This window comes from Lissotriton vulgaris, chromosome 9 (assembly GCF_964263255.1).
Source record: "Lissotriton vulgaris chromosome 9, aLisVul1.2, whole genome shotgun sequence".
NCBI classification, from domain to species: domain Eukaryota; kingdom Metazoa; phylum Chordata; class Amphibia; order Caudata; family Salamandridae; genus Lissotriton; species Lissotriton vulgaris.
In genome coordinates, this window is record NC_141697.1 from 285,658,048 (window position 1) to 285,675,823 (window position 17,776).

Below are 17,776 nucleotides of genomic sequence, written 5' to 3' on the forward strand. Positions count from 1 at the left end.
ACTTACCACAGCCATCAGAGATAATCAGGTGGTCTCAGATTCTAAAGCTCTTCTAGAGAAAATCGACAAAGAGATCCAATCCTTCAAAGACAATACAATTAATAACAAGACAGCACAGTACGAAAGGGACTCTAAATCCTTTACATTAGAAAGAGCATACCCCTTCCTAAAAGACGATTTCTACTCCCAACCAGAATCTAGAGGAGCACTTTCAAATTTTCAAGGTAGATCGAGAAATAGATATAAAACTTTTTCAGAAACCTCGTCCTCTGAGTCATCTGGTTCAGACTCAAGAGGAGGGAAGAAACAAACTCCTTTTTTAGACAAAGGCCAGCAGTCAAAGGTAAGGTTCAAACCACAATGGGAAATGCGAACCCGGAGGAATTACTACAAGTCGTAGAAAATCCGTCCACCGTAGTTAACTTATCAACTCGGGCATTGTCAAAAGACGAAGAGTCTGTGTTGAACTTGGGGCTCAAGTTTGTTCCAACTAGACGCACAGACTTCACCAAAATAAAGCTTGAGACATTAGAATTTTGCCGCAAAATCCGTCTCAAAGCGTTTTTTGCCAACCAACCTCCAAGTAGCAACATGGAGACAACGGGACTGAGGAATAAATCCACTTTTGTACTCACCCAGAATGTACCTAAGCAAGTACTTGCATTCGAACAAATTCTTTTGTCATCAATTAATAAATTGGAACATCAGCTGAAATTTGTGAAACCCAATATCACGAAGGGACAACGGACAGCATTAAAAAATCTTAAGGAAGATCCCTCATTGGTGATAAAGCAGGCTGACAAGGGCGGTGCCGTTGTCATCTGGCCAAGAGATAAATACTTAGCTGAAGGTTGTTCGCATGTAAACAACCAAGATTGGTACCGGAAATTGTCGGAAGATCCTTCACAGCAAATTCAATCTCTGATTGCTGATGTTGTACAAAATGGCAAAGATAGTGGTTTCTTAGGCCCCAAGGAAACTGAATTTTTAATCAAAAAGTTTCCCAGAACCCCAGTGGCATATTTTCTGCCCAAAATTCATAAAAACTCGTCGAATCCCCCCGGACGACCAATTGTTTCGGGGTGCGATTCGTGTCTCGAGCCTTTATCCAAATTTGTGGACTTCTTTTTGAAGCCATTTGTGACTGAAGTGAAGGCATATCTACGGGACACAACGGATTTTCTGTCAAAAGTAGAGGGAACTGTGTTTAATGATAGAGTACAATTAATGGTGACAATGGACGTTACGTCCCTTTACACTCAAATACCTCAAGAGGAGGCATTAGAAGTGATTGAACTCTATTTGGACTCCAGAGAGAGACCCCATAAAGTCCCTACATCCTTCATACTGCGATTGGCAGAGATCACTCTGAAAAAGAATTATTTTCGTTTCAATGACGATTTCTACATGCAGGTTAAGGGCACCGCGATGGGGTGCCCTTATGCTCCTGAAATGGCCGTTCTTTACATGGCGGAATATGAAAAAAGATTCATAGAGACAAACAACCCCTACTCACAAAATATTATGCATTGGTATCGGTACATCGACGACGTGTGGCTCCTGTGGCAGGGGAGCCCCGCCGACTTGAGTAACTTTCACCAATGGATAAATTCGAGACATCGTGATATACAATTCTCACTAGACTCAAGCAATGTCAAAATGACCTTTCTTGATGTGGAAATGAGTAATGTGGGAGGCGTTTTGAAATCATCCCTATACAGGAAGAAAACGGATAAAAATACCATCCTTCATTATGGCAGTTCGCATCCAAGAAACTTGAGGGCGAACTTGCCTTATGGACAACTCCTGAGAATTCGGCGAAACTGTTCAGAAATTGACCAATTTGAGGAACATGGCCAACAGTTTTGCGATGAATTGGTGAAACGAGGCTACCCAAGTAAATTACTTAAACATTCGTTTAAGAGGGCTCGTTACACACCACGAGAATGTCTCTTTGAGACAAAACAGAAGCGTGAACTTGAAAGCTTAGTTTGCGTTACCACGTTTTGTGCGGAAACTCACAAAATTCGACAGATGGTTTTGAAACATTGGCATCTGTTAGAAGAATTGGAAATGCCATTCCCCCGTCCAATATTTGCTTTTAAAAAAAAAACCAGAACATTGGCCAACAATTAGTTCGCGCAGACATTAGAATACCAAAACCAAAAAGCGACTTATTGTCCAAATGGGGACTCAAACCAATCGAGGGCCACCACAGATGTGGGAATTGTATCGCTTGCGATACAACGATTGAAGGGAAAACTTTCTGCCACACTACCACAACGTGGACCCATTCGAACTTCACGAACTGTAGAACCAAAAACGTGGTTTACGCGATCATTTGCCCTTGTTCAAAAATTTACATAGGTAAAACAAACCAACAGGCCAACACACGCATGACGCAACATAGGTCACGCATTAAAAACAGAGTGCTCACAGCGCCCCTTGTCCAACATTTTATCGATCAAAATCATGGGGAAAATGAGTTCAAGTGGACTGTGCTGTTTAACTTGAACCAAACTAATTTGAGTGGAAGCAGCGACCAAATGCTTTTGAAAAAAGAAGCGTATTTGATACTAAAATTCAATAGTACCCAAACGGGGCTAAATTCTTTATCAGAGATTTCCCGCCTATAAACTTGAAGTATCTGGTTAACTACAAAGTCCACAATGCTTAGCGGCGGATTAGCTATGAAGTAACAGCCTCCCATGGTGGTTTTCCACCAATGAGTTCGCATTTCCTGGTACGTGGTTGGAAAGAGAGGTGAGTGTTAGCGCGTCTCCTGCAGTATGGTAGACAAGTAGCCCCTTCGTGCTTTACAATTTAAATATAACTATTTCAGATCCAAGCGAGATTGAAGCACGCAGCGTGACACCGCGGAGGCTTCCCCGCCCATCTGCGAGAGTCAGACATAACAGTGAAATCCCTCACTGCCATCTACAAAGATACTCAGGTACGCTAATAGTTAGGCAAACCGCTTTCAGATCGATCTAGCATAGTGAATGGTCATCCAGTAAGCACAATGTCTGTTGCTTTTCAGGCAGCTGCATAAATAAGCATACAGCGGATGAACCACTTCTGAAGAAAATAACTAGTGGTGCCCCCGTTTTAACAAATCTAAGGTACGGATTGTGTGCTTTGAAATTATGAGACCACCCACCTGCTCGTCTCTGAGACGCTTGGTACTAAATCCCTTTTCGTAATCTTTTTAACAGAATCCCTGCATAACAAAAGGCCCCTCTTTATTTGAATTATTGGACCGCGGGACCGCGTTACCCATATGAAAAGGTAAAATCCTGTGACTTCTGCCCCTGTGTCTTAGGGGGAGGTTTTCAATCCTTGTAAATAGTGGCTAAATCAAGCTTCCTTTATTTTTCTATAGAAATCCACACTGACAGAGCCCTGAGGAGAATCTGTGATTTCTTCCAGATTTGAAACGCGTCGGCATAACGGCGAATAGGCATTTTTTGATTAAGCAAAACTAACAGTCATGTGTTAACTGTAACTGATTGCTGAGTACAAAGTGATCTCTCTGTTGCCTTTTCCTGTTGTTTTGACCCTGGTTGGGCTTTCTAATAAGTTGAATTTTTCACAAGGATTAATTATTTGTGTGAATAGAACTGTTGTTTTTTCTTATTGTAAAAGAAGCTTGCCTATAACTGTGAATTCATTTGTATATATTGTTTTGTGTATAGAATTGTCTGTATGATAGTGTAAATAGTGTAAATGTGTGTAAGTAGTGTCTTTTCTCTACCTTAAAATGTCTTTCAAAATGTTTTAACAAAAAATTGTTCAAAGGGTTTAAATAAAATAACCCATACAAACAATAGGTTTCTTTCCCTTGTTTGTATTCTCAAAAGTTGTGAGAGAAAATTATCCTGGGGGACAACATTGTTTTTGTTCTACTAGGCCAACACAAAGGCCACATGACATCGAGTGTAAGTGACAATAAATGAGAATGCACACACTCATTCACCTGGATACTTCCCACCTGAGAGACCATACATCCCAAAGTAAATGAAAAGAGGTGGTGGGGCAAATAAAGAGTCAGCAGTGGAAATACAGCATCCATCCAAGCTATCGCTACCAAAGGTAAAGGAACCAATCCTTGTAATGGACAGGGTTTCCCCTGCCAGTGTGTGGTGTTGCCTTGTCATGTCTGGAATCGAGAACATCACCGTGTTCTGGATTCCAGTCATGACAGTTATAACCCAGGCTTCAGAAGAAGATTTATCCTCTTGCTGTTCCTAAAATAAACATCAAACGATACCTTATTCGGCTGGCACTTCGTAAGTTATTTCAATGGCGACGAGGATGGGATCCAATACGATTGCATCCAATCCGACGGAACATACAGACATTTTGCATAAGGTGTTATGTGTTTTGCAAGATAGTGGGCTCACACTCACAAGGGAAACATGTAAATTTGGTGTGTCTTCTGTCGATTACTTAGGTCATTCAATAAGTAAAGAGGGCATTTCTCCAAAACTAAATTTGATCAGGGCCATTGAGTTAGCTCCTGATCCTGCGAATAAAGATCAGCTCAGATCATGCTTGGGACTTGCCGAATATTACGCTAAGTTTATTCCCTTATTTTATGATAAAACTGTAAACATGAGATTGTTAATGAAAACAAATGTATCGTTTTTGTGGGATGATAATTGTGCAAGAGAATTTAAGTTGTTGAAGAAAAGCATTGCGTCTGCTCCTGCATTAGCAACTTTTGACACAGCTTATAGCTCCATTATAGTCACTGATGCAAGCAATGTGGGTTTAGGGGCAGTTTTAATGCAATGTCAGAGGGGTCAGCACGTTACCATAGGTTTTGCATCCAGACCTTTGAGGGGTGCTGAAAGTAAATATTCTACTTTGGAGAAGGAAACCCTCGCTTGTTGGTGGGGAATCGAATATTTTCGTAAGTATGCCTATGGAACTGTTTTTAAAGTCAGGTCAGACCATCGACCTTTAATTGATTTGTTTACTACAAAAGGGTGCGGCATAGCAACTTCAAGAATTGCAAGGTGGCAATACAAATTGCAAGATTTTCATTTTAAAGTGGAGTATATCCCAGGTGTAAGGAACGTGTTAGCTGATTGCTTGTCAAGGCTGCCTGCACCTGATGACAATTTAGTAGAGGAAGATAATGATTTGGAAAAAGTTGTCTACATATGTGAAATATCAAAGGGTTGTATTCAAGAGGATGTTTGGAGAACAGCTTGTGAAAAAGATAGTTTTGTTTGAAGTTTCTGCATTTATTAGGTCTCAGTGGCCTCACAAAGTTTTATTGTCTGAAAAGGTTCTTCCTTATTTCCAGATTGCCCAAGAGTTATCTGTGAATGATGGTGTGTTGTTCAGAGGTTTGCAATTGGTTGTACCATGTGAGTTACAAGAATGTATTTTAGAAATGGCTCATGAGGGACATCCCGGTATAACATCCATGAAGAGGAGAGTTAGAAGTGAGTTTTGGTGACCAGGCGAAAAGTCAGAGACTGCATGGAATGTTGTTTGAGCGATAAGTCTCAAAAACATTTTTCTTATGCTCGATTGCCCATTTCTAGACCCACATGTGTTTGGGAGTGTGTTTCGTTAGATATTGCTGGGCCTTTGTCTTACAATAAGAATGTGATGTTTGCCATTATTTTGATAGATCAACTGTCTCAATGGCCCGAGGTGAAAATGGGATGTTACATCTTGCTTATGCTCTGCATTTCCCTTTCTTAGATTTCCCCATTGCTTAGCCACTGCATCTGGTAGAATGTTTGATGACACCCTAGAATGTTTGGTACCTGACTGCTCTGAGTAGAGGCAGTTGATGGCAGGCAGGCTGAGCGAGAGAAGAACTGCTCCTGGTGGGGTTTTTATTATTACATCTATAGATCATTTTATTGTTAACTTAACTTGGATTAATCTACAATAAATCATACCTATTTATACTTACTGGATTCAAGAACTTTATTTGCTACAAATTGGCGACGAGATACAGAACTGAATGGTGAATGGAGGTGCAACATTCAGTTGTATTAGACATTTAAAGAGATTGAGCAGCGTGAGAATGAACATAATGTTTTGCTTTCGCCCCTCCAAGATAAATGGTGGATTTTGTGTGTTAAGCACAAAGTGCTGTTTCTGCTGTGTTTTCCATTTTGACATCTGTTAGCTGAGAACTTCGTGCGCTGTATTCTGTGATTTCAGCAACGGATTTTCAAGTTTTTCAAACTCGTGTTATTTTCTAAGGCCCTTTGCTGATTTTTGGCATATTTTTGCTTTTCAATTCTTGGGGCGATTTATTTTAAAAAAAAGATAACAACCACTTACGTGAGTAATGGCTCGAGCGCTCACAACGGTTTCTGAGCGTGCTTGTTTCCATGACAACGCTGACCATTTTCGTTTTCTCTACTTTCATGGAGCCGCTGATGTCTTCAACCTTCCGTGCGCAAAGAGACGTACGCAACGTAGCGTCATTGTGTCATCGGCAACGTTATTTTCTTCCAGTCATGGCTGTTTCCAGTAAAGCGGCAATCCGCGTTTATTTTGGCAGGATGACATCGCGGTCTCTGACTCTGTGTCTCGTGGCGGAACGAAGTACTGGGTGAGTTAAATTAACACTGTACATTTCCTTGTGGTTCTCGGGCAATCCTTCAAACCGCTGATATGTAATTGTAAGAACGACTATGGACAACTCACACGCATGAATTTCCGTGAGTTTGGAGGAAGCTTTCAACTTGAGGTCATGAAATTTTGCCATTAATGAAGAAAGCAACAAGTAATCTGTATTTGAGGGAAGTACATGTGTACTGTTGAATTTTTCTCGCCTGGATTTGCCTAGATGACATTTGTGGTTTGCTCTGCTGAAAAGTGACTTTTTGGTAATCCGTTTCATTAACCACAATCTGCGTTGACAAGAACTTGCTGTCATTATCTACAGTCTAATTCACCGGGATACTTTGCTGTTATCTTAACATTCAGACTACGGTGACTACTTTTGTTGTTTTAATTTCTTATTTTAAAAGGAAATCTGTGTAATATGTTTTCTATTCATATTTACCAACTTGCCAATTCTTTTGTTGATAACATAATTCACAGTGTTTGTGATGTCTATGTTATTTTAATGTATCTTTACTTCTTATTTGTGAATGGTGATGTGGTTTACTTTTATTGGATTGAGCCACTTATGTGCTCAACTGTTGTTGGGGGCGCTCAATTCGTGTGGGTTTACTTTTATTGGATTGAGCCACGTATGTGCTCAACTTTTGTTGGGAGCTCAATTGTTTTTTTAAAAAAAAATTGAGTTTTTATTTGCTGTTATATTTGATACTGATATGCTGATTTGAACCACAAGTGTGCTCAATTGTTTTTGAGGTGTTCAATTCCATCTTGATTTTGTTTTGAAGATTAATTGTTCAGCTGTTTGGACTTATAGGATGGGTATTTTTGCTGGAGCCACTTCGGTGCTCATGTTTGAGGCGCTCCACATTGGATATGTACTTTCTGGGAAGCCACTTATGTGCTCATTTTTGAGGCACTCCATTTTCCTAGTTTTAGTTTGTGAAGAGCCGTAGGTTGCTCAATTTTCTGGATTTGGACTCTGAGGGGTTCAATTGTTTGATGCTGTGAAGAGTTGTAAGTTGCTCAATTTTCTCGTTATGGACTCTGAGGGGTTCAATTATTTGATGTTGAGAAGAGCCGTAGTTGCTCAATTTTCTTGATAAGGACTCTGAGGGGTTCAATTGTTTTTTTTTGTGTGAAGCCGCAAGTTACTCTATTTGGCTGATATGAACCACGAGTGTGCTCTAATTTTTAGAGGAGTTCATATTGTATTTACTTTAGATTTGGAAGTTGTCGGAAATTTTAGGAACATCTGTTTAATTTTTCCCTAGGAAGGGGGATGGGGTTATCATTTATATTTGAGAATGCATTTGTTGATTTATTTGAGAATGCAATTGTCAGGTTGTCATATTTGAGTATGCAATCATATTTGAGTATGCAATTATATTTGAGTATGCAATTGTGAATATATTTGTAAATGCAATCCTTATTATATTTCAACTGTTATATATTTAAGAATGCAATGTAGTGTGTTCCATTCATATGATTTGTATATATATTCTCTTATCTTTGTTTGTTGTTTTCTAAGGAAGGGGGATGTGTTACATCTTGCTTATGCTCTGCATTTCCCTTGCTTAGATTTCCCCATTGCTTAGCCACTGCATCTGGTAGAATGTTTGATGACACCCTAGAATGTTTGGTACCTGACTGCTCTGAGTAGAGGCAGTTGATGGCAGGCAGGCTGAGCGAGAGAAGAACTGCTCCTGGTGGGGTTTTTATTATTACATCTATAGATCATTTTATTGTTAACTTAACTTGGATTAATCTACAATAAATCATACCTATTTATACTTACTGGATTCAAGAACTTTATTTGCTACATGGTATCAAGTGTAACTTCAGGTGTGGTAATAAAGTTCTTGAATAACATTTTTGAAAGGGAAAGTTTTCCAGAATCAATAACAACTGATAATGGAGTACAATTTGTGTCCCTTGAGATGAAAGAGTTTAAGGAGCGTCACGGTATAAGACCTAAACGTGTATCTGTTTACTACCCCCAAAGTAATGGTATTGTTGAGAGATGGATTAAGGTGTTTAAAGAGGGTCTTCAGCTAGCTTTACTGAATGGACCGGATTGTAAGCAAACTATTAGTGAGGTTTTGTGGTGCTATAGGAACACTCCTAGGAGCATGGGTGATCTGTCTCCTTTTGAAAAGATGAGAGGAAGGAAGTGTGTTTCAAATATGAGTCAAACAAGAGTGTGGTAGGTGCACAGCAGAGTTGTATAAACAGTTAGTGCCCAGGTTGTTGCGCTTTAAGGGTGCTCTCACCGGGTGGTGTTGTCCGTCTGCACACCACTAGATACTACTGAGAGTTGTGTTTGCGGGAACCGCAGGTACATCCCCACTGAGGCACACCGAGAGTGATCACACAAAAGTGCTTCTAGTATTTCTTGGTTTGGTTTTATTTTCTTCAAAGATATTGCATTTCAAAATTCTTGGTAATTCGCAGATATTTTAAAGCATATCAATAGACAATTGCGTGGTACATCCAAACTTTGATATCCTATGCATTTCGGGCTGTGTGGCCCTTGGTCACGGATAAGCTGAGGAGGAAGAGTAAAAAGGCGCGTGTAAAGAAAAGAACTAAGGCGTTTGAGCGTGCATGCAGGGTGCACAGTGCTCACAGTGCGATTAAAAAACATAATAGGTTACTGTGAGTGGCGTGCAGAAATTGTGATCAAAACGGGGATGGAGAGACTATGCGGGCGTGGCTGGCTCGTAGCGTGGTGAAAGTTAAAGCTAACTCGGTGACATGCGAGTAAAGATTAACGCCGGCTTGGGAGTGCTCCGTATATAAACAAACGGTTGCGTGCAGGTATGGCCAGATAGCGCCAGTACTTACTTTAGGATGAAAAACATAGCCGCGTGTAGACGCGTGCTCGTTCAAGTGGCAGGTTGTCTGTTGTGTCAGAGATCGACACGAGTAAATATGTGTTTGGGGAAGTGAAAGTTAACATGGAAAGTGGACTAGCAAGTTATAGTGGACCTGAGAAATGGTGGCGGCCATGTTAAAAGGGTAAAGAAAGTTGAAGAAAGAAACAAGGTACATGCAAAGTGTGAGCAATATATGCATGCATTGTAAACACTATATATAAAATTATAGAAAACAACTAAATTCTGTACGATCATTTAGCCCGTTTGGCTTAAGGGTCTGTAGCATATAGATCCATTCGAGTTCTCTCCTGAGTAGGAACTTGGTGTTATCAATTCCTTCTTTTTTCACAACCATTTCAAGGATTATAAATTTCATTTGAGCGATGGTATGGCTGGCCTCATTAAAATGCATAGCCAGATTAGATTTTTCAGATTTGAGTCTGATATTAGATTTATGTTCATTGAGGCGTGTTTTCATTTTTCTTTCAGTCTTGCCTATGTAAAGTTTGCCACATGGGCATTTTACTGCGTAGATTACATTGGCAGTGTCACATGTCGCGTCCACCTTGAGTTTTATATCATGACCTTTCATCGGGTGTTGTATGATATTTCCCTTGATCGCACTATTGCAGTGACTGCAGTTATGGCAAGGTTGGGTGCCTCGATGATGCGTGGGTGGCTCAATAGATTTAGTGAGAATTTCTTTTAGGTTGTTGCTTCTGGTGTGAGCGAAGATTGGCGGTTGCTCAAAGATTCCCATAAAATCGGGTTCATTTTTTAATACAGGCCAATGTTTATGGATGATCTTTTTGAATATATCACTAGCTGTAGAATATTTGGACACGAGTACCATGCGTTGTTCAGGGTCCTTTTTCGATTTAGTCATGCTTTGACATCTATGGATGGTGGAGACACGATCTCGTGCTTGTTTCAGAATGCTGTGAGGATATCCTCGATCCAAAAATCTATTTTCCATCTCTGTGATGCGTTCTTCGGCCAGCAGTTCATTAGATACTATGCGTTTGACGCGTAGCATCTGGGAGAATGGAAGGTGCTTTTTGAGGGAGCCTTGATGGAAACTCGAGTAATGGAGAGCATTGTTTCGATCCGTACTTTTCCTGTAAAGGTCGGTGACCAATCCTTGTCTTGTATTTTTTATATGTACATCCAGGAATGCGATGTCTGTATCACTGATGAGCCACGTCAGTTTAATGCGTGGATCTTTGTTGTTGATCTCCGTCATTAGGTCATGTAGGGTTTCCTTTGTATCTGACCACAGGAAGAAAAGGTCATCTATATATCGTGTGTACAATTTAGCATGTTTCTGGAAGTTCAAGTTGGTGTATATGAAGTTCTTTTCGAAGTTTTCCATGTAGGTATTTGCGTATGCCGGGGCAGCACAATTCCCCATGGCCATCCCAGAGAGTTGTAGAAACCATCGCTCATCCACTTTAAAGTAGGAATGGTAAAGAGTAAACATCATTAATTCAATTAAGAATGTTTGGAGTTTGGTGTCGATTGCACTGTTTAGTAATGTGTGTTCTATAGCTTCAATTCCTCCGAGGTGCGGTATAGAGGTATATAGCGAACTCACGTCAGCTGTGCATAGTATGTATGATTCATTTTGAGGCTCCGGTATTTTGGAAAGTTTCAGTAAAAAGTCAGTCGTGTCCTTAATGTAACTGTGAGCTTGGATCACTAGCGGTTGTAGATATTTGTCTATGAATTTGCCAGTTCTCTCATGTATGGATTTCTTAGTGGATACTAAGGGCCTAAATGGAGGATCCATCAAATTTTTGTGAATCTTGGGGCTCATGTGTAATGTCGGACTTTTAGGACATTCAATCAGCAGGTACTTTTTGGTGCGTTCTTCTATGATCCCGTTTTGAAATGCTTTAAGAACAATGTCTTTCAATAGGTCTTGATACTCATTAGTGGGATTACAATTCAGCTCCAAATAAGTGGCTGTGTCTTCTATGTGTTCTTTGAGTTTGTTTTGATACATTTCACTGTCCAGGATGACTAATGCGCCTCCTTTGTCTGCTTTGGTAATGTTGATCGCAGGATTATTGGCCAATGATTTCAAAGTATCTCGATCTTTAGTAGTTAAGTTCTGGGTTTTTCTGGATGTTTTAAAGTTGATCTTGGAGAGATCCTGGCGAACTAGGGTTTCAAACAAGTCTATGCATTTATGACTGGTCGGTGGTAGATATGTGCTAGGTGGTCGTAGTCCTTTGAGTTCATCCTCTCTGGTAGTGGTTCCCGGAGGTAGAACATTGTCGAAGAAATGTCTGAGTCTGAGTTTGCGGGTAAACTTGAATGTGCTTACTTCAAGCTCCAAAAGATTAGTGGACGTGGTCGGGATAAATGAAGTGCCTTTCTCCAATAGTTTCATTTGATGCTCGCTGATGTTCGTCTTTGAGATGTTAATCACGAGGCTTGTTTCTTTTTGGCGATTGTGCTCCTGGTGTTTGGTGGACTGATTTCTCGGTCTTTTGTTTTTGCTCCGCCTGGGTCGTCGGGGGGAGCTTGGCTTACCTCTAAAAAAGATTGGGTTGAAGTGGTCGAGTCTTGGGGTTGGTTGGACCCGGATGTGCTGGCTTGTTCTTTGTTGGTCGGTTGCCTAAATGTTTGGGGACGTTTTGGTGGGATCCTTGTCGAGTCGGAATCGGATGAAGAAGTATCGGTCTGCATGGTTGATGGTTTGTTGCGCCGTCTCTGGGCGTAGACGTCAGCCCAGGAGTAAACTTCATCCAGCTTGTAATCAAGCGTATCGCGTCGGAATTTTCTTACTTTCCGTTCTAGTATTTCCTTCTGATATTTATCCAAGATGTTCTTCGTGTCTTCAAGCATGGACGTTAATTCCTCGGGTGTGAGTAGATTTTTGACTTCATCTTGTAGTTCTTTCATTTCAGTTTCCATTTCTTTTAGGATTCCAGCCAGTTCCTCAACGATCAACAATATAAGGTCTAAACTGCACTTATTAAGTATTCCGTTCCATTTCTCGAGGAAGCTCTTGGAGTTTTTACACAGTGAGGGTTTCAGTGCAATGCGAAGACCACGTGGGATCCTGAGTGCCCGGTGATACCTCAACAACGTGCTCGCATGGAGCTTCTGATTAATATGTCTTTTAGATAAGTAAATTAATTGTCTCACACATTGTTCCTTGTTTCTGGAGGTTGTGGTGGGGTTTACATCTTCCTCAATCAGCGCATAGATTCTATCTTTTTCTGTGTCATCGTATGCCAATGTGTGTGCTCTGGCTTCCGTGCTTCTGCTTATGTCGTCAAATTGCATTTTAAAGAGCGTGCTACCCCTCCAAGGGCGGAAGTGGGATATATCAAACAAGAGTGTGGTAGGTGCACAGCAGAGTTGTATAAACAGTTAGTGCCCAGGTTGTTGCGCTTTAAGGGTGCTCTCACCGGGTGGTGTTGTCCGTCTGCACACCACTAGATACTACTGAGAGTTGTGTTTGCGGGAACCGCAGGTACATCCCCACTGAGGCACACCGAGAGTGATCACACAAAAGTGCTTCTAGTATTTCTTGGTTTGGTTTTATTTTCTTCAAAGATATTGCATTTCAAAATTCTTGGTAATTCGCAGATATTTTAAAGCATATCAATAGACAATTGCGTGGTACATCCAAACTTTGATATCCTATGCATTTCGGGCTGTGTGGCCCTTGGTCACGGATAAGCTGAGGAGGAAGAGTAAAAAGGCGCGTGTAAAGAAAAGAACTAAGGCGTTTGAGCGTGCATGCAGGGTGCACAGTGCTCACAGTGCGATTAAAAAACATAATAGGTTACTGTGAGTGGCGTGCAGAAATTGTGATCAAAACGGGGATGGAGAGACTATGCGGGCGTGGCTGGCTCGTAGCGTGGTGAAAGTTAAAGCTAACTCGGTGACATGCGAGTAAAGATTAACGCCGGCTTGGGAGTGCTCCGTATATAAACAAACGGTTGCGTGCAGGTATGGCCAGATAGCGCCAGTACTTACTTTAGGATGAAAAACATAGCCGCGTGTAGACGCGTGCTCGTTCAAGTGGCAGGTTGTCTGTTGTGTCAGAGATCGACACGAGTAAATATGTGTTTGGGGAAGTGAAAGTTAACATGGAAAGTGGACTAGCAAGTTATAGTGGACCTGAGAAATGGTGGCGGCCATGTTAAAAGGGTAAAGAAAGTTGAAGAAAGAAACAAGGTACATGCAAAGTGTGAGCAATATATGCATGCATTGTAAACACTATATATAAAATTATAGAAAACAACTAAATTCTGTACGATCATTTAGCCCGTTTGGCTTAAGGGTCTGTAGCATATAGATCCATTCGAGTTCTCTCCTGAGTAGGAACTTGGTGTTATCAATTCCTTCTTTTTTCACAACCATTTCAAGGATTATAAATTTCATTTGAGCGATGGTATGGCTGGCCTCATTAAAATGCATAGCCAGATTAGATTTTTCAGATTTGAGTCTGATATTAGATTTATGTTCATTGAGGCGTGTTTTCATTTTTCTTTCAGTCTTGCCTATGTAAAGTTTGCCACATGGGCATTTTACTGCGTAGATTACATTGGCAGTGTCACATGTCGCGTCCACCTTGAGTTTTATATCATGACCTTTCATCGGGTGTTGTATGATATTTCCCTTGATCGCACTATTGCAGTGACTGCAGTTATGGCAAGGTTGGGTGCCTCGATGATGCGTGGGTGGCTCAATAGATTTAGTGAGAATTTCTTTTAGGTTGTTGCTTCTGGTGTGAGCGAAGATTGGCGGTTGCTCAAAGATTCCCATAAAATCGGGTTCATTTTTTAATACAGGCCAATGTTTATGGATGATCTTTTTGAATTTATCACTAGCTGTAGAATATTTGGACACGAGTACCATGCGTTGTTCAGGGTCCTTTTTCGATTTAGTCATGCTTTGACATCTATGGATGGTGGAGACACGATCTCGTGCTTGTTTCAGAATGCTGTGAGGATATCCTCGATCCAAAAATCTATTTTCCATCTCTGTGATGCGTTCTTCGGCCAGCAGTTCATTAGATACTATGCGTTTGACGCGTAGCATCTGGGAGAATGGAAGGTGCTTTTTGAGGGAGCCTTGATGGAAACTCGAGTAATGGAGAGCATTGTTTCGATCCGTACTTTTCCTGTAAAGGTCGGTGACCAATCCTTGTCTTGTATTTTTTATATGTACATCCAGGAATGCGATGTCTGTATCACTGATGAGCCACGTCAGTTTAATGCGTGGATCTTTGTTGTTGATCTCCGTCATTAGGTCATGTAGGGTTTCCTTTGTATCTGACCACAGGAAGAAAAGGTCATCTATATATCGTGTGTACAATTTAGCATGTTTCTGGAAGTTCAAGTTGGTGTATATGAAGTTCTTTTCGAAGTTTTCCATGTAGGTATTTGCGTATGCCGGGGCAGCACAATTCCCCATGGCCATCCCAGAGAGTTGTAGAAACCATCGCTCATCCACTTTAAAGTAGGAATGGTAAAGAGTAAACATCATTAATTCAATTGCTTTAAAATATCTGCGAATTACCAAGAATTTTGAAATGCAATATCTTTGAAGAAAATAAAACCAAACCAAGAAATACTAGAAGCACTTTTGTGTGATCACTCTCGGTGTGCCTCAGTGGGGATGTACCTGCGGTTCCCGCAAACACAACTCTCAGTAGTATCTAGTGGTGTGCAGACGGACAACACCACCCGGTGAGAGCACCCTTAAAGCGCAACAACCTGGGCACTAACTGTTTATACAACTCTGCTGTGCACCTACCACACTCTTGTTTGATATATCCCACTTCCGCCCTTGGAGGGGTAGCACGCTCTTTAAAATGCAATTTGACGACATAAGCAGAAGCACGGAAGCCAGAGCACACACATTGGCATACGATGACACAGAAAAAGATAGAATCTATGCGCTGATTGAGGAAGATGTAAACCCCACCACAACCTCCAGAAACAAGGAACAATGTGTGAGACAATTAATTTACTTATCTAAAAGACATATTAATCAGAAGCTCCATGCGAGCACGTTGTTGAGGTATCACCGGGCACTCAGGATCCCACGTGGTCTTCGCATTGCACTGAAACCCTCACTGTGTAAAAACTCCAAGAGCTTCCTCGAGAAATGGAACGGAATACTTAATAAGTGCAGTTTAGACCTTATATTGTTGATCGTTGAGGAACTGGCTGGAATCCTAAAAGAAATGGAAACTGAAATGAAAGAACTACAAGATGAAGTCAAAAATCTACTCACACCCGAGGAATTAACGTCCATGCTTGAAGACACGAAGAACATCTTGGATAAATATCAGAAGGAAATACTAGAACGGAAAGTAAGAAAATTCCGACGCGATACGCTTGATTACAAGCTGGATGAAGTTTACTCCTGGGCTGACGTCTACGCCCAGAGACGGCGCAACAAACCATCAACCATGCAGACCGATACTTCTTCATCCGATTCCGACTCGACAAGGATCCCACCAAAACGTCCCCAAACATTTAGGCAACCGACCAACAAAGAACAAGCCAGCACATCCGGGTCCAACCAACCCCAAGACTCGACCACTTCAACCCAATCTTTTTTAGAGGTAAGCCAAGCTCCCCCGACGACCCAGGCGGAGCAAAAACAAAAGACCGAGAAATCAGTCCACCAAACACCAGGAGCACAATCGCCAAAAAGAAACAAGCCTCGTGATTAACATCTCAAAGACGAACATCAGCGAGCATCAAATGAAACTATTGGAGAAAGGCACTTCATTTATCCCGACCACGTCCACTAATCTTTTGGAGCTTGAAGTAAGCACATTCAAGTTTACCCCGCAAACTCAGACTCAGACATTTCTTCGACAATGTTCTACCTCCGGGAACCACTACCAGAGAGGATGAACTCAAAGGACTACGACCACCTAGCACATATCTACCACCGACCAGTCATAAATGCATAGACTTGTTTGAAACCCTAGTTCGCCAGGATCTCTCCAAGATCAACTTTAAAACATCCAGAAAAACCCAGAACTTAACTACTAAAGATCGAGATACTTTGAAATCATTGGCCAATAATCCTGCGATCAACATTACCAAAGCAGACAAAGGAGGCGCATTAGTCATCCTGGACAGTGAAATGTATCAAAACAAACTCAAAGAACACATAGAAGACACAGCCACTTATTTGGAGCTGAATTGTAATCCCACTAATGAGTATCAAGACCTATTGAAAGACATTGTTCTTAAAGCATTTCAAAACGGGATCATAGAAGAACGCACCAAAAAGTACCTGCTGATTGAATGTCCTAAAAGTCCGACATTACACATGAGCCCCAAGATTCACAAAAATTTGATGGATCCTCCATTTAGGCCCTTAGTATCCACTAAGAAATCCATACATGAGAGAACTGGCAAATTCATAGACAAATATCTACAACCGCTAGTGATCCAAGCTCACAGTTACATTAAGGACACGACTGACTTTTTACTGAAACTTTCCAAAATACCGGAGCCTCAAAATGAATCATACATACTATGCACAGCTGACGTGAGTTCGCTATATACCTCTATACCGCACCTCGGAGGAATTGAAGCTATAGAACACACATTACTAAACAGTGCAATCGACACCAAACTCCAAACATTCTTAATTGAATTAATGATGTTTACTCTTTACCATTCCTACTTTAAAGTGGATGAGCGATGGTTTCTACAACTCTCTGGGATGGCCATGGGGAATTGTGCTGCCCCGGCATACGCAAATACCTACATGGAAAACTTCGAAAAGAACTTCATATACACCAACTTGAACTTCCAGAAACATGCTAAATTGTACACACGATATATAGATGACCTTTTCTTCCTGTGGTCAGATACAAAGGAAACCCTACATGACCTAATGACGGAGATCAACAACAAAGATCCACGCATTAAACTGACGTGGCTCATCAGTGATACAGACATCGCATTCCTGGATGTACATATAAAAAATACAAGACAAGGATTGGTCACCGACCTTTACAGGAAAAGTACGGATCGAAACAATGCTCTCCATTACTCGAGTTTCCATCAAGGCTCCCTCAAAAAGCACCTTCCATTCTCCCAGATGCTACGCGTCAAACGCATAGTATCTAATGAACTGCTGGCCGAAGAACGCATCACAGAGATGGAAAATAGATTTTTGGATCGAGGATATCCTCACAGCATTCTGAAACAAGCACGAGATCGTGTCTCCACCATCCATAGATGTCAAAGCATGACTAAATCGAAAAAGGACCCTGAACAACGCATGGTACTCGT

At 41.1% G+C, this 17,776-nt stretch overlaps 1 protein-coding gene across 1 annotated transcript in view; it reads right to left on the bottom strand.

Annotated features, from left to right (window-relative positions):
• CEP128 (centrosomal protein 128) overlaps positions 1-17,776 on the bottom strand; it is a 757,252-nt gene that overhangs the window by 389,497 nt on the left and 349,979 nt on the right. The window lies entirely within an intron of this gene.